The following is a 24,187-nucleotide window of genomic DNA, read 5'->3' as shown; positions in this document are numbered from 1 at the left end:
TGAGTGAAACCTAGAGCGGAGTATGCTGTGAGTAAGGCTTCGCAGTTGGGTGGATAGTTTAGAGTTGTCGACGTGGAGGTTAAAGTCTCCTAAGATTATGGTTGGAGCATCCAGATTGATGAGGGATGTGGTTAGTTCGACCAGAGAGAGGCGTCCGTTTCCAGGACACCTGGAGGGGCGTAGACAAGTAGAATTTGTAGTTTGTCTGAAGAGAAGAAGCCAATTTCAAGTTTAGAGTTTGTATTGGTGGAGTGGCTGAGTGAATCTGAGGTCCTTTTTTGTGGCTAGGAGGATACCTCCTCCTTTTTTTCTTCCCTGGCGTGGAATGGAGAAGAAGTTATATGTCTCTGTGGGTAGTTGGTTAATTTTGCAGAGTCTGAGGGTTTAAGCCAGGTCTCAGTAATTGCGCATATTCCGTTTCACATCGGTGAGGTAGTCGTTTAGTATTACTGATTTCTTTGTTAGTGATTGCGCATTGAATAATGTTAACGAAAATAGTGTGAGGCCTAGCAGTTGGGTGAAGGGAGTGATCATGATTGGAGATAGGGTTTTAAGGTTGTGGTGCTGGGCCTGTCGAGTTGAATGTCCTTTGGAAGGTGGCCAGTGTGGGGGATTGGGATCGGAAAAGATGGAGACATTCTGAGATGCTGTGGCAGGCGATGAATATTGGCCGCTGAGGTGAAGCGTTTGTGGTCCTTAAAGGGACAGTGTGATATGTGATTTTGTTTGTTGACTGGTGAAGCCAAATGTTTGGGGGATGTTTGTAGGTGAGGGAGACGTATTGAAGTGGGATAACGTTGACGAGTCCACGGTCCTCTGTCCTCAGGGGCTGCACGAAGGGGCGGCACAAAGGGGCAGGCCCCTTTTGTCGCGCTCCTTCGGCGCGCGACGCACGGCGCGCGGCGCCTGGTAGAGTGAGGCTTAAATGTCTGTCTGGCTGACCCTGATTGGGTCTCAGGTAGTGGTGTGGGCGGGCCTTGGCGCGGTTATGCGCCGGTTTTGTTTTGCAGGTTTTCGGCGCTTTGGGGCGCGGCTGGCGCTGGGGTCTCCCGGGTGTGGAGGGCGGGCAGTGACCTTACCTTCCCCCGGCGGGGCTTTGGCGCCGGTCGCGCAGGTCTGCAGTCACTCGGGAGCGGCAGCGAAGAGGAAGATGGCGCTTCTCAGCGCTGGATTTAAAAGGTCTGCCCGGCTGACCCTGATTGGGTCTCAGGTAGTGGTGGGCGGGCCTTGGCGCGGTTATGCGCCGGTTTTGTTTTGCAGGTTTTCGGCGCTTTGGGAGCGCGGTGGCGCTGGGGTCTCCCGGGTGTGGAGGGCGGGCAGTGACCTTACCTTCCCCCGGCGGGGCTTTGGCGCCGGTCGCGCAGGTCTGCAGTCACGATCGGGCGGCAGCGAAGAGGAAGATGGCGCTTCTCAGCGCTGGATTTAAAAGGTCTGCCCGGCTGACCCTGATTGGGTCTCAGGTAGTGGTGTGGGCGGGCCTTGGCGCGGTTATGCGCCGGTTTGTTTTGCAGGTTTTCGGCGCTTTGGGAGCGCGGCTGGCGCTGGGGTCTCCCGGGTGTGGAGGGCGGGCAGTGACCTTACCTTCCCCCGGCGGGGCTTTGGCGCCGGTCGCGCAGGTCTGCAGTCACGATCGGGAGCGGCAGCGAAGAGGAAGATGGCGCTTCTCAGCGCTGGATTTAAAAGGTCTGCCCGGCTGACCCTGATTGGGTCTCAGGTAGTGGTGTGGGCGGGCCTTGGCGCGGTTATGCGCCGGTTTTGTTTTGCAGGTTTTCGGCGCTTTGGGCGCGGCTGGCGCTGGGGTCTCCCGGGTGTGGAGGGCGGGCAGTGACCTTACCTTCCCCCGGCGGGCTTTGGCGCCGGTCGCGCAGGTCTGCAGTCACGATCGGGAGCGGCAGCTGGCGGTCTCCAACTATAGCCAATTCAACCGGTTCAAATTAATTAAGTTAACCAAGTTATAAAGTTATTCAAGTTATTCAAATTATTTAGTCATGCATATATCCACAATGCTTTCGAGGAGAATACTGAAAGCTGCACTTCCTGCAGGGGTATATGTACTAGGGCTGATGTTAGATTGAATTCTGATCCGTCTCCAACTGCTATCAGGAGTACACTATACCCATTGGTCCTGAGTCCATCTGTCTACACTAAGGAAAACGAAATTATCAGGTAAGTAATTTCTCCAATAAATGATTTTCATGACTAAAAGAACATCCGTATACCTTAGTTTGTTGTTTCTGCAGAGACCAAAAGATGCATGTGTTTGCTGTAAACTTTGAGGGGAGAAGACACATCCTGACAAAAATTTAAAAGGAATAAAGCTAGTAATGCCAGTACCTAGTTGGTCTGCAGATGAATTTATTTGCCTCTGCCTGAGTCATCTGCCAATCATCCCACTAAGGAAACACATGCACCTCTAATTTGTATAAAAATGCCATGAAAACAAGACATTTTGTTAACATTCAGGAGCTGAAGCTATGCCACAGCTATATCTGCTGGCACGGCTTGGTGTGCAGTGTGTGTGACATCTGGAACAATGCTGTGGTCCGTGTGCACACACAGCTTAGAGTAAACATTGGTTACTAGAGTTCAGCACCAATTATCTGAAGTCCAAACGGAGTCTAACATCTCAATTGGAATTCATAAGTGCTTTGCTAGGCATGGCTCAACCCCATTGCTTTTCTCCTGGTCATCAGAATCTCAGACCTAGTGTTTACAGTGGAGGAAGTTAGGCAGAGTCAGCAAACATCAGCCTGGATTACATTAAGGATGTTGGACCTTATGTTCTCAACAGTCTATCTTCCCATGAGACATGCTCAGTGGGCCCTAAAGTTTCAGTGGAACAAGCCATTCAAGGATACTAGAACGTTTGGTGTCAGAGAAGCTCAGACTCTCTGCCTTGGTATCTCTCCCCATCTTTCCAAATTCATCTATCCTCTATTGTATTGACCACAGATGCCCAACCTGAGCTGGAAAGCTCATCTAAATGGTCTTCATACTTGGGGTTCCTGGTCCACAGATTATACTGAATCCTGGAGCTAAAGACAATTTCTTATGATCGAAAGCTTTTTGAATTCAGGAGGCCAAACGAATTGGCTTGGTCCAAATGGACAATTGGTTAGTCATGTTCAACCTGAGTTAGAAGGTAGGAAACAAGATCCTTCCTCCTTTGTGCAAAAGCTGCGAAAATATAGAACTGTTCGGTTGCAAATGGGCTGGCTCTGAAAGCCATTTACAATGGCAATAGAAATTCGACATCTCCTTCTAAAATATTCACCTTTTGTTGTCTTAAAGCCTGAAAGTAAAATGCATTAAACCATTGTTTGTTCCATGTAGCCATACATCGTATCTCCTTCAACTGCCAAGTGAAAAATATGTTCCAGAATTCCTTAGAAAATGCAATAGAAATAAATACCTGGAACGGTTGGATAAGTGTCCAGCCTCACTTCTGTAGCAATCCTAAATACTTAAAGCTCTGGTGTAATCATTCACCTACAAAGGTACACCCCAAGTGAATTGGCCCTAGCTGTGTTAATTATACCAATTCACTTGACATGATACATTGAGAAGTTCCTGTTGATTCTCTCAGCAGAGTAGTGCATTTCAAAGCAAAGATCCAACCATGGGCGCCATGGAGTTGGAAGGTCTTTTCCAGCTGGAACTATTACTCTATTGTGAAAGCCTTTTTTTCTTCCTTCCAATGGAGACAACAGATCAAATCAAATTCCCCAATCAACTGACCATACAGACATTTTAAATTTGACTACCTAGAGATCTGCTGAGATGGTAATATCTGCAAGAGGGACATTAGTAGTGATATTTGCCTTTTCTCGAGGCCCTGAAACTGTTTTGAAATTTTACTTTATTTTTTATTTATTTATTTCGTATACCGATATTCTGTGATCAATCATACCGGTTCACAATTTCAATAAAATACACCTGAAAACCATACAATATAAAATAATAAAACAAATGAAATCAATAATAAGTAAAATCATATACAATATACAATAAAATCTAATATTAGAAACAAAACATACATAAATTAAAAGAAATGTCAGTAAAAAATATTGTCCTTTCCATATGTTAATAACCAGCCTTAGATTAAAATTTAAAACATTTACTTAATATCTTCTCCAAAGGCCTTTATAAAGAACCACGTCTTTAAGTCTTAAAAATCTGATAATTAGGTTGTAGTCTCAATTCACTAGGAAGAGAGTAGGCCTGGCCCACCTAGAGACACTACACTCTTTCTCACTCTCACTCTCTCACTTTAGGCAAATGGGCTGATTTTATTGATGGAATTGTTAATAGACCCTTATTCGCTGAGGGGCGGATTTTAAAAGGGTTACGCTCGGGACTTGAAAAAGGGACAGGGAGTAGGCAGGGAGGGACCAAGGCCTCTGGCACAGCGGCCGGCAGGCGCAATTTATTTAACAAAGGTGAGGGGGGTTTAGATAGGGCTGGGGAAGGTGGGTGGGGGGGGGGGGTGGAGGGAACAGGGAAAGACATCGGGTCTCCCCTAGGGCTCGGTGCATGCAAGGTGCACAAGTGTGCACCCCCTTGCGTGCGCCGACCCCGGATTTTATAATATGTGCGTGGTTGCGTGTGCATGTTATAAAATCAGGCGTAGATTTGTGTGCGCTGGGTTGCGCGCACAAATCTATGCCCGCGCGTACCTACTAAAATCTGGCCCTGAATGCAGTTTTCTCTGTGGGTATTGTTTTCTGCTGGTATTCGGATAGCACCTTCAGACAGCTTTATGATCTAAAAGGCAAATTTATTGATAGCAATACAAAGACAATATAGACAATTTAAAAGAGGAACAAGGAAAGAGGAAGTCGTTGTTTCTCTGGAGGCGCAGGTCAGTGGCAACTGGGCATCAGCTTGCTTCTCAGATGCGGAGCTCTTCGGCTGCAGTTTTTAAACTTTTTGCACTGTCCAATAGAAACACATTGATGCACATCCTGGGTGTATTAATTTCAGTCAATATCCAATTATGAACGTAGCTTTATTGTCCAATCAGGTACCGTCTCTGGGGTGTTGCCTTCTTCCGGTAATGAGCTTTGCCAAAGCACATGGTTGTGGAATATGTTGCCAGCAGAATCAGGAAATACACATTCAGGCTTAAGGCCTATATACATTCCCCCCCTTGAATCGTTGGGAAACGATTCACAAATGAAAGGCTGAGATTGTATTTCCTGGAATGAAATGGTCATAGCATCAATTTAGTATGACCCACCTTTTGGACTGTTAAAAATGGCTTCCATATTCTTTATGGTGTTGAATCATTCTTTTTATATAACTCACATCACAATCACAATCACAATTGTCAGACATACTCATTTTGTATTGTCATTCAATCACACATTCATTCTTCATTCAGGTATTGTTCTGGCCTTCTTCCAGTTGATCCAAGATTCTGTAATGTGGTCCTATTAGCAGCATATAAATCAATTGCTCCTCTTAATGATTGATTATTGTTTGTCAATGAATAGTTAGAATAGTTGAGGCAATAATCCATCATTCTACTCAGGGTTAATGCCACTGTCTTAGGTTGCCCAGGGTGCGCAATCCTAATGATTTGCTACCTGGTGCTTACCCGTCATCGTTAAGCATAACAGCCTGAGGAGAGAACATTGCTGCTGATAAATGAAAGGCTTCCTTTAATATGGTATAGGAGTTCATAGTTGTCTTCACAGTAATGTAGGATGATGTCTTAGGCCATTAAAATAACAAACTTCATTCATTCTCACAATTAACCATTGCAAACTCACTTAGAAATGTAAGCCACTTTAAACTGTGTTTCCCGTCAATTAAACCAAATTATATGGAAATGCAATCTTTTCCTTGAAAATCTCACTCATTAGTTCAGAAGGAGATTCAATCATGCTCATCATTAGGTGTCTAACTGCGGTGACTTGAGAGTAACTTGAGAGTATTTGAGACATAGCAGAAGCAATAGTTATAATTAATTAATAGAAGCAAAACCATGCTTGGGAGTACTATTGCTTATGTCTTAGCCTACCATGCATTTGAACATTTGGGAATATAAACAAATGCTTAAAATCTGAATTAGGAGTAGGATGTCGAAGGAACATCCATATGGATGAGGGATAAGAAATCTCTGTAACCAATGGGATGGTACTTACAAGCTCTACTAAATGTGATGTTTAAGAATAGGGAAATCAAATGAATGTCATAATTCTGTCTTCAATTACCAAGAATAACTATATAAACATTTGGGACTACATTAAACCTTTAGACTTACTAAATGTACTTGAATTGAAGAGGACATACTTATTTGCGCAGCCAATTCACATGAGCTGCCCAAGAACGGTGTGTAGGCTGAACTGACAAACTATGCTGCGGCACACTGCGCCGGTCTGCCACTGGCTCACAGACATCTGAACAAGTCTGGACTAGGAAGGGCAGAGTGTAGCAACTGGAGATGAATATAACGTGGAAAGCAATAATGAAATCATAGATGGTAAGTCAAACCAGTTATCTATGGGACCTAGGGATGAATGATCATCTTAATTAATCATATAATGGATATGAGAGAACTGGTAATAGCAGCAAAACTTTAGTATTTTAAATTAATGTGGTGTGTAACATGTAGGTGTATGTAGATGTATGTAGATATCCAAATCATGGCATTTGCAGAATGGCATATGAGCTTGGAGTATATGGCAATCAATTATCACTGACATTTGACAAAGCATATGTGGTGTAATGCATAACAATTAGTCTTTGTGTAAAGAGATGACAATAATTGGGAATGGATCTAATCTGATCAGGGCAATAAGATTCACACAATCATGAGAACTGCATTAATGTAGAGTACAACAACATAAAGGCAAAATATAATCAAGCAAGAGTAGTAAAGTTCAATGATGAGTGGAAGATGAATTCTGTGTTAAGGCCGAGACTTCCATAGAAGGGATGGGAAGAATGGAGTGAGTCCCATAAATGTTGTTTTCAAGCTTTCAGTAAGGTGTAACAGCTTTTCATTCATCACGGCCTAGTGAGATATGTGCTTCTTTAATAGTTTCAGATACCTAATATGGTAAAGTAGCATAAAAGCAAATTAAGCATTTAAAAAAGTCATCTGTGGTAAGCTAAACCACAAATAACGAATATTTCAGACATTACATTAAACATATGTCACACTGGACTGACATACACTCATCATCCAACAAATGTACATTCAATGTCGTCTTCACATAGGACAGACAACAGATAACATATAATTTGAGCTCAAAATTCGTATCAAAATGGACAAAAGAAAAGTGGATCAAAAATCAAAAATCAAAAATGTGTATGAAAAATAAAAGTTCAGAATTCTGTCAAAAAGGTAGAGTCCTTGAAGACCTGAAAAGTAAATACTAGCATACAATTGAAATATCAAATTAACAAATATTGTACATATAGATTTCCAACCAATAATAAATGTAATCAATAATGTTCTGAGCTTATAGTCAATGTGTCATATCAAATAATTAAAATAATTAGAACTCAAATATCAAATAATTAATACTTAAATATGCTACATTTTAAACTAGAAACTATTTCTCCTTTTTTTTTCTTCCGTTCGTAGCACAGCTAGTGCTGGCAGAACAGATAAGCTGTACTCTGCAGGTTTGCAAGAGACAACTTCCCCTTTTTTTTTCTGTTAAGATACAGTTTGACTCTTTAGTTAAAATGTCTTTCAAATCATAATTCTCTCAGAATCATAATTCAGCAGCTCAGATCTAAATTCTAACACTAGTATATGTTCTTGTCAGTACTCAAGTTCAGTATTAAAGGAATGTGAAGTCAGTAACGTAATAAAGAATCAGTATGTAAAGTTGAGAGCAAAGGGGATTTATTTTGGTGGGAGGTGTATCTCGCTCCCCCCCTTGATCCCTCTTTACCACAAATGTACAGTTTAAAGCAGAAAGGAATAACATGTTACAGAGGAAGGTATCGCATGCGCTTGGTGATCACCTTAATAAAAATGCATTCACATTGAAAAGAGGAACTTACACTTAAAACTTAAAACTATATGGTACCGTTTAAAAATTAACTTACTTATACTAAAATGCTTATACTAAAATATACCTGCAAATGGTAACACAAATAAATCTTAATAGCTTGAACAATAAGACCAGTAAATACATTAACATGGGAAGCTAGCAACTCGTTATATCTGTCCACAAGCTTATTACTTTTAGAGCGTTAAACATCTGTGATGGCACTACAAAAGTTCTCAATCAGATAACAACTGACTGACCACATGCATCTGATCCCAGTGCACGGCTGCTGTCTTCTATAGTAGGGACAGCACGTAATTAGTCAGACAAAGTCTATAGAGACATATCTATTTATTTTGGATTTTATATACCGGAGGTTCCTGTATGTAACGCGTGTCACTCGGCTTACATGACAGACATCGGGAAGGCTGGCAAGGATTTACTGGTCTTATGTACACAAATATCCTAGGTAAGCAAATTCTTATTTTAGCTTCTTTGTCCTGAAATGAATATTGCAGTAAAGCAAGCAATAGCTATAAAATAAGGCTCAGAATAAAGATCATCCTAAAGGATGGTCTTACTAAATGTGGTTCCATTTAAAACTGTGTTTATATTAAGTTCACACTGTGTTCTGTCCAAGCTTCACTAAGATGGCAATGTAAGGTCCTACATACGCAGATACCTTCTCTGATAGGTGTGAACTCACTTTATCTGGGGACATGTATGTTGGCTATTAAAGCCTGGCGTCATTGTGATGGAGGGACGTATTGGCTCCGACTGCCACTGCTCCTCCAGTGATTAGGGTCAAATTGTGGTGGTGGTGGTGGTCTGCTCGGTCCCCCCCTTGCAGCATATCTGCCTCTAATATTCCCTCTTGGGAATGAGAATCTGTGGTTAGGCTGATAATGGCAATCCCTACTATAATGACCGTATTGTCCACATCGATAGCACTGTAGGTCTGATAGACGGCGTTGTGGTGTGGGCCAATCAGGGTGTGGTGTCTCCTCAGGAGATGCTGTAGGAATTAAATGGAAGTATCCTACTGCGGTCATCGCCTTCTCCAAAGGTGGAGAGGGTCCTGTACACTGCACAAGACATCTGGAGGCAGTGTCAGCAGTCCTATAAAGGGGCGGTGATGTGAATTTCTTACTAATTTCTTCCTCTTTTTCTAAAAAGGCCTTTGTCATGACAAACCACCTATAAATTTGGACATGGTTTGCCAGTGTTCTTACATCTTGCCCATTAGATTTACAATACTTGTTTTCCAGAAATGTCATAAGCTGTACGAGCAAGGGCGTGTCAAAGGAGCCTCCTGCTGGCCATGCAAGGGAAGCATCCTTCTCTGCCCACGCTACCCACTTAGAATGGTATTTACGAATCAACTTCTCATTGGGTTTAAGCAGGGCAATTACTTTGTTCAGGGGACATGACTCACTAACCTCTCCTACCATCTTGGGATCTCTCAATATTGCAGACCAAACTACGACACAAGTATTAATAATAAATTTCGTGTAGCCACTCCCTTATGAGAAAGAGTGGTTCAACCTTACCTTAATTGTAGTTTTCACCGTATCGTGAATTCACGCTTCCGGTGTGCTGTACTTCTTCAAACGCGAAGGTATTCACAGCGGGGCAGGGAGAGACAGCCTGCAGACAACTATCTAACTATCTATCTAACTATCTAACTAAAGACCTATCTACTCCTTTTCGTTCCGTTCGACTGGTTACCTGTTCCTACTTAAATTACTTGGGCTCCAGTGCGTTACCGCCGAAACAACCGGGATAGGGCCAAAAGGCAGCGTCAAGTCTGCCAATTGTTTTCGAACTTATTAGTACACTAACGGAAAAACCTATGACTCACTCGTATAAGACAAGTTTTTACTTACCTTTCCAGACTGTGTGGCCAGCTCCAAGTACGTATTCCTTGGAATGCTGGATCTGAAGGCTTCTTAATTCTGGCGGTACGTATTCCCGCTTCGGGATCCACCTGACACTCCGTCCCTGTACGTGTTCCCTCGGGGGTTCCAGGTAAAAAGTCCCAGGTGGTGTGTCGCAGTATTCAACTTGGCTTATTGATTGGTACTGTACAAGATCTGCCAGATAGCAGTGCGCGCTAAGGTCTAGGAGATATTGGTGGAGAGATAATAAAAGTTAATGAACAGTTTTTTTTTCTTTTCTTTGAGAGTAAGACTTACTTCCTCAAAGTGGTAACTGAAGTGCTTCAGGTCTCAAAAATCTCAAAGTAGATTCAGGATGCTTCAGGGCGGTTTTCCACTCCCGATCAATGGCACCCTCACTTCCTTCGATGCTGGCAATGAGGTATCCCTGAAGGTGTGCTAGCCTGCGATACCCGCATCAGGCGTTAGGCTTTCTTTTCCGTTTTCCGGCTCGAAGGACCATATGTTTTCTGCTGGTATTCGGATAGCACCTTCAGACAGCTTTATGATCTAAAAGGCAAATTTATTGATAGCAATACAAAGACAATATAGACAATTTAAAAAGAGGAACAAGGAAAGAGGAAGTCGTTGTTTCTCTGGAGGCGCAGGTCAGTGGCAACTGGGCATCAGCTTGCTTCTCAGATGCGGAGCTCTTCGGCTGCAGTTTTTAAACTTTTTGCACTGTCCAATAGAAACACATTGATGCACATCCTGGGTGTATTAATTTCAGTCAATATCCAATTATGAACGTAGCTTTATTGTCCAATCAGGTACCGTCTCTGGGGTGTTGCCTTCTTCCGGTAATGAGCTTTGCCAAAGCACATGGTTGTGGAATATGTTGCCAGCAGAATCAGGAAATACACATTCAGGCTTAAGGCCTATATACAGTATGAATTTGTAAGGAAGCATTTAACCACTCTGTGTTAACATTGTTGATGGATTTATGTATTAGGCAAAGAACTTTATAATCAATTTTATATTTTATGGGTAACCAGTGTAACTCTTTTAAAGTAGGCACAGATCTGCTCTTTACTTAAGACAAAAGATTTGGATTTTTTCTGACCTATCAGGGTAACTCAGATTTCTAGCAAGAAGTTTCTTGCAATGCATTCTGAGGCTGTAGCCCGGAGGCTGTATGTTTGATCAGATTTCCTTGTAAATGTTTATTGTACTTTGAAAATTTCAAGTATATTTTCTTTGAACCTGAGCAACTGTGCATTTTTTCTTGATTCGAGGAAACTGCCACAGGGAGACTAGATGTTTGTTTGTCTTTGTTCTCGCTATTTAGATGGGATATCTAGCTCTTTTTTTTTGTGAGTTTTCTTGATGTTTTACTTTTTCTGAGTTCTGGTTTGGAACCTGTGGATTATCCCATTTCGTGGACTTTAAAAATTTGATAAAAATAAAGTTAAAAAAAAAAGTAGAAGGTCTGTCATATGATCCTGCCTAGATCAGGCTAACCCTCCAAATTGGATGTCCGAACAAGATGGAGTCTGATCAGGAAGGCAACTTTGAAACAGCTACAGGCTTTCATGGCCAAGAGTGGTCAAATTGTGCATGTAACAGTATTCTAAGTATTCCACAAATTTGTTCCATAAGGTAGGGTGGCAAGAAGGAAGCTGCTACTCAAGAAAGCCTACCTTGAATCCCAATTTGAAGCACACAAAGGAACATTCAGGGGGCACTGTAGCTGTGTGGCAAATTTTTATGGTCTGATAAAAATAAAATAGAACTTTTTTTTGGCCTGAATACAAAGCGTTTTGTTTGGCATAAACCCAATACAGAAGATCACCCAGATAAATCCATCCCTATCGTGAAGTATGATGCTGGCAGTATCATGTTATTGGGTTGTTTCTCATCGGCCGAGACACTGGGTATTTTTCAGGATTCATCAGGAAATGAATCAAGTTGGAATTTTTTCCAATGTAATATGTTCTTCAAGTTAATGTCTCAAGTACGTCTGCCTTCTAGGAAAGGATTCACTAGATTAGAAGACCAAATAATTGCAAATTTCTTTCTTTGTTTTCTTTTAGATTTATATTCTGCCTTTTAGGCACTTCAAATGGAGAAGGTTTACTGTCTAGTGTGAGTGTAATGCCCTAAATTCCTTTAACTGTCACCCCCCCAAAAAAAACTATGTGAATACTTCCTACAGTTCTCAGAAACTGGACAAAACCAAACCTGTCAGTATGCACCACAATGCAGTTGGCATATGCTATGATTTTGAAGAAGAAACACTGATTTCTGTACAAGCCTTAGTTGTGAGTTCATGTGGAGATTGCTTCAAACTCCTATCAGGCCTCCCACAGTGTCATGGGACTTGAATGTGATTTTAACATATCTGATGAAAGTCCCTTTTGAGCCTCTGAGCTTTTGGATAAAGTACTTATCCTGAAAGGTGGCAGTAACTGCAGCTTTCAGAGTCAGGCCCTAGTAATTTATTTATCTTACACTAAATTTTGTAACAGGGTGATGCTACACTCGCATTTAATGTTTTTGTTTGTGGCTCTATAGATTTTAACCTTAATCAGTTAATTGTCCTGACATTTTTCTCAAAGTCTCATGCCAATAAAGGTAATGAGTACTTTATGCTTTCAGTTGCAAGAGAAATGTTGCCTTCTATCTGGAACAGAAAGCTCTTAGGAAGTCCATCCAAGTATTTGTTTACTTTTTCTCCTTCAAGCTTGAGATTATTGTGACAAACAGAATCTTATCTAACTGGATGACAGATTTCTTTTGCTGATTCCCAAGCATATTTGACCTTAAAGTTGCATGCCAAGGTTCATTTCACCATAGCTGCTTTCAGTGGCCCATCTATGGTCAATCTCTATTGAAAAGATTTGCAAAGCTGCAAGTGTTAAGACCACAGATTTGTGTCCCATTACTGTTTAGATACTGACTCCTAATATGATAGCAGATTTGGGCAGTCTATTCTTTAGAGTATTTTCGGGAGATAGAGCCTAGCTGCCACCACTAGGGTCCATTTTTAGCTCGATTTCTGAAGAAAAGAAAATAGACTTATGAGGTCACCATATGAGTCCATGTATCACCCCCTTATTCATTTTTAAGTTATGGTGTCCTATCCACATCACATTTTTCAGGATGTCAGGGGGCCTATGAAGGATTGTCCCTGAAAACCCTCCTTATCCAGCGTTGGACCAGGCATCTGGCCTGGTTTGTCCCTGAAAACCCTCCTTATCCAGCGTTGGACCAGGCATCTGGCCTGGTCCACCTTAAAAAGTATCTTTAAGGGTGGGGCCCTGAGAGCAGGGTTAAGAGTACATCCCTAGGGGAAGGAAGACAGGCCCCAGGGAATCCAGAAGTCAGCTCCTATAATATTTCTGTCCTAACTGACAGGCCGATACAGTACAAGTTTGGATGTGCGTTTTTGACGCGCTAGCTTTACCCTTTATTCAGTAAGGGGTAATAGCGCGTCGAAAACGCGCGTCCAACCCCCCCAAAACTAATAGCGCCTGCAACATGCAAATGTATATTGATGGCCCCATTAGTTATTCCTGCGCGATACAGAAAGTAAAATGTGCAGCCAAGCCGCACATTTTACTTTCAGAAATCAACACCTGCCCAAAGGCTGACGTTAATTTCGGCTGAAGTGTACAGAAAAGCAGAAAAAACTGCTTTTCTGTGCACCCTCCGACTTAATATCATGGCGATATTAAGTCGGAGGCCCCAAAAGTAAAAATTTAAAAAAAAAATTTAAAAATCGGCCCGTGGGTTGGAAGACGAATGCTCAATTATGCTGGCGTCCATTTTTCGAACCCGTGGCTGTCAGCGGGTTTGAGAACAGACACTGGAAAAATTGAGCGTCTGCTGTCAAACCCGCTGACAGCCGCCGCTCCTGTCAAAAAGGAGGCGCTAGGGACGCGCTAGTGTCCCTAGTGCCTTCTTTTACAGCGGGCCCTTATTTGCATAGGAGTGGGTGCTCTCCTGCACGTTTTTCTGTATCGGCCTGTGAGTAAGAAGGGAAAGGCAGCCCCATTAACATAGCTGGCCTGTTTCTAGTGAGAAGACTGTGAATATGAATGTTTTAACCTGAAATTGTGTAGCTGAGAGTAAGCACCCTGATATTTTCTGCATTGTAAATAAAGCACTTGAAAAAGCTTCAGACTGCTTGTCTTAAGGGTCTAAGAGGATTATCATGGGGGTATTTTTTGGGTAGGATCTATGGTATGTATGCATATGAGCTTGGGTCTCAGAAAATAGGCTGCAGTACTTCTGCATGGAACTTCTTAGGAATTTGAGTTGTTCTTCTTTTAAACAAAAAAACAGGGGAGGTCTAACCTACCAATAATAGTTTGCTGCCTATTGGTAGATTTGTTACAGTTTCCCCCTATTTGTTGGGGATGACTTTCAGCTAAGGTGCCCTTATATGTGTGACTGCATTGAACTGCTGGTCTCTAATGAAAGCAAATTTGCTTATATGGATTTCTCTGAAGCCAGCTGTTCACCAGTCACAAAACTCTCCATCTTCCCCTTCTGAATTTGAGCTTATTAGTTTAATTACAGAGCTGAGGTGGGAGTTTGGGACCTGCTGCACATATTGAAAGGGACCAACAAGTTTTGCCTAGAAAACTGTGGAAATGTGTTCCCTGGTCAGTGCTATCGGATAGCATCCCTGGTGATTGTTGAACTGCTGTCTGCAGAGAACACCTGTTGTACATAAGCAACTTTGCTTTGTCAGTAAAAGGTGACTTTGGACTTCAGTTCTATGTTCATTTTCTGATAATCATTTTAGATATATATGGCATTGTATTATATTTTCAGATTTCATCCATGCATTAAGTTGCAAAAAAGGCATATGGTATTGAAAAAGGCAGCATAAAATGCATGTGATAGACTGACACACTAAAATGCTTTTTAATAGTGTTCTAGTCTTATAATCCTTGTGAATCTAATTTTAATACATTTTTCATCATTTTCTAGCTGTGTATTGAATCTGTAAAGTCAATTTGTTAAATGAGGTGAAATGGTCACTAGATGTCACTCTACTACAGCTGATATTCTTTATGCTATTTCTGAAGAGCCATATAAACACCATGATTTATAAAATGCTGCACAACAAATTAAAAACTTGCTAAAAAAAAACAGAGTAACCCTCATTTGGTGGAATATATTAGTGTAAAGATGTACAGCTACACTTCTGCCAGAGATGTAAACAATTAACAGGCCGATACAGTACATTGCGCTCCACCTGTTAACCTGCATTTGGACGCATGTTTTCGACACGCGCTAGTTACCCCTTATTCAGTAAGGGGTAATAGCGTGTCGAAAACACGCGTCCAACCCCCCCCCCGAGACTAATAGTGCCCGCAACATGCAAATGCATGTTGATGGCCCTATTAGTCATTCCCGTGCGATACAGAAAGTAAAATGTGCAGCCAAGCCGCACATTTTACTTTCAGAAATTAGCACCTACCAATTTCTGCCGGCACCGGGAAAGTGCATAGAAAAGCAGTAAAAACTGCTTTTCTGTGCACCCACCGATTTAATATCATGGCGATATTAAGTCGGAGGCCCCAAAAGTAAAAATTAAAAATAAATTAAAAATCGGCCCGTGGGTTGGAAGGCGAATGCTCAATTATGCTGGCATCCGTTTTCCGAACCCGTGGCTGTCAGCGGGCTCGAGAACAGACGCCGGCAAAATTGAGCGTCTGCTGTCAAACCCGCTGACAGCCGCCGCTCCTGTCCAAAGAGGAGCTAGGGATGCGCTAGTGTCCCTAGCGCCTCTTTTTACCACCGGCCCTAATTTAAATATTTTAGATTACTGAATCGCGCGTACAGGACACTGGCCTGTGCGCGCGCCGGGAGAGCGGGCGCTCGCCCACTCTCCCGTGAACTTTACTGTATCGGCCTGTAAGTTAGCAGTTGAAGCAAACCAAATCAAGATTTTCTTTTTTCATTTTAATTTGCCTTTAATTCCCAAGGTGGTATCTGAAAGCTCCTTCCCCTGGGCTGCTTCCATCTGTCAGGCTGATACAGAAACAATCGCGGGAGAATGTTGAGCGCCTGCTCTCCTGACGCTAGCCCAGCCACCTCTCCTGGGTGCATGATCCTATATGTAAATGAGGGGTCACATTAAAAGGAGGTGCTAGGGACGATTACGCGCCTCTAGTTCCTCCTTGTCCCAGGAGAGAGGCTCTGTCAGTGGGTTAAGAAAACTGACGCTTAATTTACGAGTGTCTGTTTTCCAAACTTGCTGACAGCAATCGATTAGGAAAATGGACGCCGGTAAAACTGAGCATCTGTTTTCCTATCCTGACCAGGATATCAAGTCGGAGGTTGTACAGAAAAGCAGTATTTCCTGCTTTTCTGTACACTTTTTTTATGTAGATTGGCCGCACATTTTATTTTTTTGAATCAGGGGTAACTGACTAATATGCAAATGCATGTTGATGAGGCTGTGATGAGCGCTTTTAGTTTTCCGGGGGTTTGGCTGCTCGTTTTTGAGGTGCTAAACCCTTTACAGTATAAGGGGTTTTAGATGCCCATCGAAAACGCACAGCCAAATGGGTGTAGAGCAGTGCGCATGGCCAAGCACACGTTACAGAATTGGCGTGTAAGTGAATGTGAGTAAAGTGGAGGAATACTGACTTGTGCTGGACAGGCACTGCATATATGTGATTCCTTTTCATTTAGCAAAATCAATCAAGTAGTGATATCGGGCAAGGAGAAATTTAAAAAAATGGAAGCATGGTTACAACAATAGACAAACTTATTTGGATAAAAAAAAGGAGCTTTTGGTTTGAATTTAGCTGCCAGGATGATGATGTGAGTAAATAATACTATGAGAGTGTCCACAGGTAAAATCTCCTGCGTCAGTTCCAAAGTGGTGTTTCAAGTTATGCAAATTCATTGAGTCATTTGTACATTGCTTCCTGGAATTTGTTTAATTGTCTTTTAAGTGAGGTCTTTGTTATGTTTACAGAGCCCAGTGAGGTCCATATCCATTAAATTGGCAAGCAGACAAGTTATTCAGGTAAAGTTAGCCAGATGAATTCTCCTAGGACAAGCAGGATGGCAGGCCTCACACATGAATGACATCATCTGATGGAGCCAGGCATGGAAAAACTATGTCAAAGTTTCTAGAACATTGACTCTCCATGGCATGCTACTATACCCTGCATCCATATGGGGTTCCTTTAGTCTTTTTCTGTGGAGCCTATAGGTCACGGTTCGAGCCTTTCTTTTTTTTTTTTTCTCTGAAAGTTAATGATTTTTGGTGCCTTTTTATTTATTTATTTTATCAGATTTTTTTTAATATTCTACTTTTCTTCAGCTTTGGCTCTCCGTCATGGTATCCCATTTTATCATTCCTTGTAGTCCCTAGGTAGGGTTTTTCTGCAGTTTTTTAAGTTTGTGTTAGTTTTTGTTTCCCAGAGCCTAGAGTGGTGGGGCCATCAGTGCCTGCCAGTTTTTGACTCTCCACCACCACTGAGTTGATTTTGTATCCTTTTTTTTTTTTTTTCGTGCCATGTCTAGCAGATTCCAGCTGTGCCCTTGATATGACAGAACCATGTCTACCATGGATACCCATGATGGATATGTCATGTTCTTGGGGGTAATCGCACAATAAAGGTCCTGGTTGGACCCCAAAAGGACGAATGTCCTTTTGGGATCTTGAATGTCTGTTTGGGTACTGGAAGACAGATCCATTGACATTGGAGGCATTTGTTTATTTCAGTTATTTATATTACACCTGTCTACCATTCCAGGTGGATTACAAAGCTACATTAATAAAACAGCAACCAGTAAAATAAAAAATCAAAAACAATGACATACATCATCCATTACAAAATATGTAAAACAGGCTAAAATAAATTAAACAATACAAGCATTAAAATAATAAAAAAAACCCAAAAATAACCAAAACAGGATTAAAACCACCGTGATTTGGTTAAAACAGATTGGATCTTACTACATTGTTCCTAAAATTATTACTGAAATCAAAGCACTCCGGAGCTGCACCAATGATAGGAGACATATTGGCATATGAGGAGGGGGGGATTTACCATTTGTTCCCTCAGTCTGTGGCCAGTAGCCAAAAGGGATACCGGAGACAGATCATTGTCCAACTCCTCCTTTTCAAAGAGGGAGTCTGGTTCCACCTCTTCAACTTCAGCATCGAGGAAGACCCATTCTGAGCATTGAAAGAAGCCGAAGAAGCATTGGCATTGGTCCCCATTGATGCACAGTGTCGAGCATGGGGATAGTCTGGTGCCTGCCAAGGCAGCCCCCCTTAGTGGCTCTGTGGTGAGGATTGCTCATTCTCAGCAAATGCTGAGGGCTTGCAACAGTCTCCACCAGTGCTGGTGTCAGCCACTGATCCTTTTCTCGGTTCTAGAGAGGATTGGCTACTCCATATGGCTCCCAGTCAGTGTTGGCATCAGTGATTTTCAAGGAGGAAGTGGAGAAAAAGATCCAGCACATCATAGAAAAGGCACTGCAAGGACTGTATTCTGGGGCATGGAGGGCACCAAGGATGGCATTGACTAAGGTTGAGTTGCTGCTAGACTCCCTTCAGGTGAACTCACTGGTGCTGCATCAACGCCGATGCACATCCCATCAATGATGCTCATAGGGTATCAGGGTTGGTGTCTGCCTACCCGTTATTGATTTCTGGCTCCTTGGGGGAGGAATTTTCCCTGAGATGTTGAGGTTCCTCGTGGTCCAGGCCCCAGCTGCCAGCCTCACTGGACCATGACCCATTGGCTGAGGATAGAGTACCAAGAGAGCCCTCTTCTGCAGGATGCAGCTAGTTGAATTCTCAGTATTCCCAGGGGTATACTGAGCCTTCTTAGCGCAGCAGGCAGCGCGTCAGTCTCATAATCTGAAGGCCTGAGTTCAATCCTCAGAGAAGGCAATCTAAACACATCCTTGGGCAAGATGTTGCATTTATGCATATCCAGCATGGCTCTCTGCGTCAACGGCATGGGAGAAAGACTGATACATCACGCATTTCCAGCATAGCTCTCTGCTTCAACGGCAGGGGAGAAGAAGAAAAACTGATACTTCACGCATATCCAGCATAGCTCTCTGCTTCAACGGCAGGAGAGAAGAAAAACTGATACTTCACGCATATCCAGCATAGCTCTCTGCTTCAACGGCAGGGGAGAAGAAAAACTGATACTTCACGCATATCCAGCATAGCTCTCTGCTTCAACGGCAGGAGAGAAAAAAAACTGATACTTCACGCATATCCAGCATAGCTCCCTGCTTCAACGGCAGGGGGAAGAAAAACAACCAATAAGAGCTGTATAACATAGTCTGGGTAAAACAAATAAGCATGGGTGTAGCTTGCTTATTGCGGCAGTTACTACCCCTACTACCCCTAACTAATCAAGCTAGATATTTCACTTGGATGCAGCTCCATCACTGCTCTCTACATTAATGGTGGGAGTGGAAGGGAAATAGAACCAAGAGCTAAGAGAAACAGATAAGTATGAGAGAAAAAATGTGTGAAGCTTGCTGGGCAGACTAGATGGGCTGTTTGGTCTTCTTCTGCCGTCATTTCTATGTTTCTATGTTTCTATGGTACAGCTATGACTGCAGATGTTTCTTAAGAGGAGATGTCTACTGGTCTCCCTTCTGACTTTTCTCTTCTGCCAGACAGAAGGATGTTGTGTTTGTGGCATTTGTGTGGACCCTTAGTTGCAGTGGAGATGACTCTCCCATGGGGAGGTGCCCTGTGGGGAACCACAGCAATAGGCTAACCTCAGAGAGCAGACACTTGTAGGTGGAATGCTTTATTGTACTGCTGTAGATAGATGGTATGAGGTAGGAAGGAAAGGCACTGAAGTCTGCAAGGTGCCAATATGTTCAGACAGTCTCAGATGTAGATGTCTCACCCAGATGTTCAAGATAGCTAGGAACCCACAGTGTGGGCAAGGCCGAGCCTGGTGGGTGTTGGAGCACCAGATCGTAGAGGTACTCACAGGAGCATAGTGTGGCGTCTTCCTGGAAATGATGATGGTGGGACCGAAGGTCCGTGGTGCAGGATACACAGACTGGTAGGCCCTCGAGGAGCGAGTACCCGATCGTCTAGGAGATCCTGAAATAAATACAGAGAGAGAGAGAGAGAGACCCCCGCGGAGCGGTTGTCTAGTTGGTAGAAACCCCGAATGGTGGTTGGAAGCGAGAGGCCCCTGAGGAGCGGGTGCCTAGAGCTTCGTAAGGAGCGAGATCCCCGGAGGGTAAGCGAGCAGCTTAGAGCGGTCAGAGTAGCTTAAACTGAAGACCTTGCTGACTCAATGATGGTAGCGTAGTGGATGCTTTAAATACCAGGAGGTAGCAACGTCATGTGGTGGGGACACCCCCGAAGTTCCCGCCATGACATGGATTTGAGCGTAAGCAACGTGCGCGCGCGTGCCCTAGGAGGCCACAGGAAGGAGCATGGTGGACTAGGATGCCCATGCTGAGTTTTTGACGCTGAGGGTTTCAGCACTCGGCACCGGAGGCAGCCATCTTGCCCAAGGAGGAGGAAAAGGGAAGAAAAGAGGTAAGGCAGTGCGGTCGCAGCTATCTGCGACCGACAGATGCAACAAAGGAATTCCCCTTTGGATGATCTCTCCTTCACTGGCTTTAATGGAGAAATGGCTGAGACCATTCCATTTACGTTGCGGATGGAGGAAGAGTCCAGAAACAAGATGCTAGACATCCTTCAGTATGTGGAGTCCCCTAAGGAAATCATGGCAGTCCCAGTTCATGAGATCCTTCAGGAGGTATGGCTGAGGATGTGGGAGAACCCCTTCATACTGGCCCTAGTCCATAAGAAGGTAGATGCAAATTATTTCATCCAAAAGGCTCCTGGATTTGATAGGCGTAAGCTGCTACACTAATCTGTGGTCTTTGAATCCGCTCTCAGAAAGACCAAGTGCCTAGGACCCACTCCTCGGTGGGTCCTAGACTACTCCAGAAAGTGATTCTAGAGCCATGCATACTATTTGGAGACGATATTTCAGGGCACTATGTTGATTTCCCACATAGTGGCCTACCAGGTTTTAATGGGCTAGCACATGCAGAATATCCTGAGCAGGTGCAGGGAGTTTGCTGAGCAGTTTCCTCAAAAGCAGCAAGATGCCTGCTGGTCACTGGTAAGCCAAAGTATTGAGCACGGAAAACACGTCTGTTTGACCTATGATGCTTTCTAAGTAGCTTCAAGTGTATCTGTCATGGGGATCAAGGTGTTCAGAGTCACCTGACTGTGGGTGTCTGATCTTCATTTGAAGAATCTTGTGAACTGGGGCTGATTTCCTTAAGGGTCTCCAAACACTGGAGAATTTCCAGTATCTTGTTTCTGGACTCGTCGTCCTCCTGCAGTGTAAATGGAATGGTCTCGGCCATTTCCCTAATAAAGCTGGTGAAGGAGAGAGCCTCCAGAGGGGACTTCTGTCTGGGCAAAGGAGAGTGGTCAGAAGGGAGACCAGTGGACATCTCCTTTTCAGTATTATCTGCAGAGTCATAGGGCTCTAAGGAGGGCTCTCTTGGTGCTTTGTTCTCAGCAGTGGGTCATGGGTAACTGCAACTTTGGGATCCCATGATGGTTAGCCAAAGTTGGAAAGGCTTGCCAAGTCAGGAAAGGCGTGATGACATGCCATGCACTGGAGAGAATCTCTTCAGAGAGAGTCAAGGATTTGGTGGCACAGATCCATGATCAATATGCAATGGTCTAGCAACTCTCCATGGCTACTCCAGAATCTCCTTCTCTTCTCGGGGTACATGAGGTCTGGGCAGCCTAAAAAGGCATTATTCTCTGCCCCCTTGGTCCCGAAATCAGCAGGCCTCTTGCACCTGTCCGAGGTGGAAGAAGACAGCTAAGCCCCAGATGGCATCTGAGTCAACATCTGGGATGCATTTTGACTGGACCACAAAGAGCATTGCCAGAATCCCAGTACCTGTTCTAGAGGACTCCTGATCAGTGGAAGCTGTGATTTTTATATAAACCAGTGGCCTAGTATAACTTTGGACTTGTGGGTCCTAGCCATCATAAAAAGATAGGTATAAATTGAACCTATTGAGTCTCCATCCAGATTGGGCCCCAGGAACCCATCTTGGGGTCAGTCACCATATCAGGAGGTGCTTCTTTTGGAGTTGTTCTCCCTCTTGATGGCCAAAACAGTCAAGCCTGTTCCACCAAGGCAGAGAAACTGGGGACTTTATTCCAAATATTTACTGATTACAGAGAAAAGGGGGCGCGGGGGTGGGAATCCCATTCTAATCCTAAGGCCTTGAACAAATTCATCAAAAAAGAAAGGTTCAAGATGGTTTCCTTGCACACCTTAATATTCTTTCTTCAAAAAGGACTGGGTCTGCTTTCTTGATCTGAAGGATGCTTGCATTCAGATAGAGATATTTCCATGTCACAGGAAATATCTCCGATTTATAGTAGGAAACTGCCACCTCCAGTATTGTGTTCTGCTGTTTCGGCTAGTGTCTGTCCCACATGTCTTCATAAAATGCCTGGTTGTGGTGGCAGTACACTTACACAAACTGGGGGTGTTCATGTTTCCTTATCTGGATGATTGACTGGTGAAGAGCATATATTGAGCTGGAGCTGAGGAATCGATATGCATGACCATCTGGGTGTTGGAGTCACTCGGGTTTGTTATCAACTATCCCAATTCTCAACACAGCTTGTCTCCTCAATTGAAGTTTATTGTAGCTCTGCTAGACATGGCTCCGGCAAAAACCTTCTTTTTGCAGCAAAGAGCTTCTACTTTGATGGCTGAGGCAGAGGAGATCCAGTTGAGTCATGAGACATCAGTGTGGTACATGCTGAGGCTGTTGGGCTTCATGGCATCAATGGCACATGTAACTCCCATGGCACATCTGTACATGAGAAGCACCCAGTGGACATTAAGGTCTCAGTAATTACAGACATGCTTGATCTCCAAGATAGCATCTGGATAATGCAGCTGCTCAGGAACTCTCTATACTGGTGGTGGGACAATTCCAATCTGGTCCAGGGAATCCTGTTCCAAATTTTTCTGATTCAAATTGTCCTTATGACGGATGCATCCAACTTGAGGTGGGGAGCTCATGTTTATGAACTCTGCACCCAGTATTTTTGGTCTGTCTAGAAATTGCTGCACCAGATAAACTTCCTGAAACTCTAGACAATTTGGTACACTCTATGGGCTTTCAGAGACCAGCTGTCCAACAAAGTGTTTTTTTTTTGTCCAGTTGGACAACCAGGTAGCATGTACATCAACAAGCAGGGAGGTACTTGCTCGTATCCTCTGTGTCAGGAGACTGTCCAACTGTGGGGCTGGGCCATCACTCGAGATGGTTATCAGAGCCACTTGCCTGTCCGAGTGAAGAACATGTTAGCGGAGAGACTAAGTCTGTCCTTACAGCTACATGCATGGACCCTGAACTAGGAATAGTGAACCATATCTTTTGCCACTGGGGGAACTCCAGAAGTGAATCTGTTCATGTCTCCGTGGAACAAGAAGATCCCACTCTTCTCCTCCAGAACTGAGAGCATGCGACAAACTAGGCTCAAATGCTTTTGCCCTGCATTGGGGCAAGGGCCTTCTGTATGCATATTCTCCGATTCACTAGTGGCAAAGGTTTTGTTGAAGCTCAAAGAAGACAAATAGGGTCATGATTCTCATAGTCCCCTTTTTTGGCCACAGCAAATCTGGTTCCCGCTCTTATGGGAGATATCCATCTGGGAATCGATCAGACTGGGGGTTTACCCAGATCTTATCTCTTGGGATCAAGGCAGGTTGCACCTTCCCAACCTCAAGTCTCTGTCACTCACTACTTGGCTATTGAGAGGTTGATTTTTGCAACCCTTTGAACTCTTGGAGAATATCTCTTATGTTCTTTTAGCTTAAAGAAAGGCATCCATTAGGAAGTCTATGGACTAAATTGGAGGTGGTTTGCCATATATTGTGAGCAACAGGGCCTAGATGCTTTCTCCTGCTCCACACACAAAAAAATGCATGATTACCATCTAATTTATCTGACTCTGGTCTCAAAGACCAAGTCTGTAAGGGTTCATCTTAATGCAATGATTGCATACTGTCACCATATATAAGGTAAGCCCATCTCTGTACAGCCTTTATTTGTGCATTTCATGCTGGGTTTGCTTCATTTAAAGCCTCCCATCAGACCTCCTGCTGTGTCAAGGGGCCTCAATGTAGTTTTGTCCCAGCTGATGAAAGCTCCTTCTGAGCCATTGTACTCTTGTGATCTGAAGTACCTGAGTTGTAAGGT

The 24,187-nt window shown here is 43.4% G+C and overlaps 1 protein-coding gene and 1 non-coding gene across 2 annotated transcripts in view; both read left to right on the top strand.

Annotated features, from left to right (window-relative positions):
• The window catches only part of BBS9 (Bardet-Biedl syndrome 9), a 1,052,120-nt gene that overhangs the window by 142,407 nt on the left and 885,526 nt on the right, over window positions 1-24,187 (top strand). The gene's annotated exons all lie outside the window — the stretch shown is intronic.
• Window positions 18,756-18,827, top strand: TRNAM-CAU. Its single transcript has one exon. It is a non-coding gene; the product is annotated as a tRNA-Met (tRNA).

Source organism: Rhinatrema bivittatum, chromosome 2 (assembly GCF_901001135.1).
Source record: "Rhinatrema bivittatum chromosome 2, aRhiBiv1.1, whole genome shotgun sequence".
NCBI classification, from domain to species: domain Eukaryota; kingdom Metazoa; phylum Chordata; class Amphibia; order Gymnophiona; family Rhinatrematidae; genus Rhinatrema; species Rhinatrema bivittatum.
The sequence above is the reverse complement of the archived record's forward strand: the minus strand, read 5'-3'. Positions and strand labels throughout refer to the sequence as shown.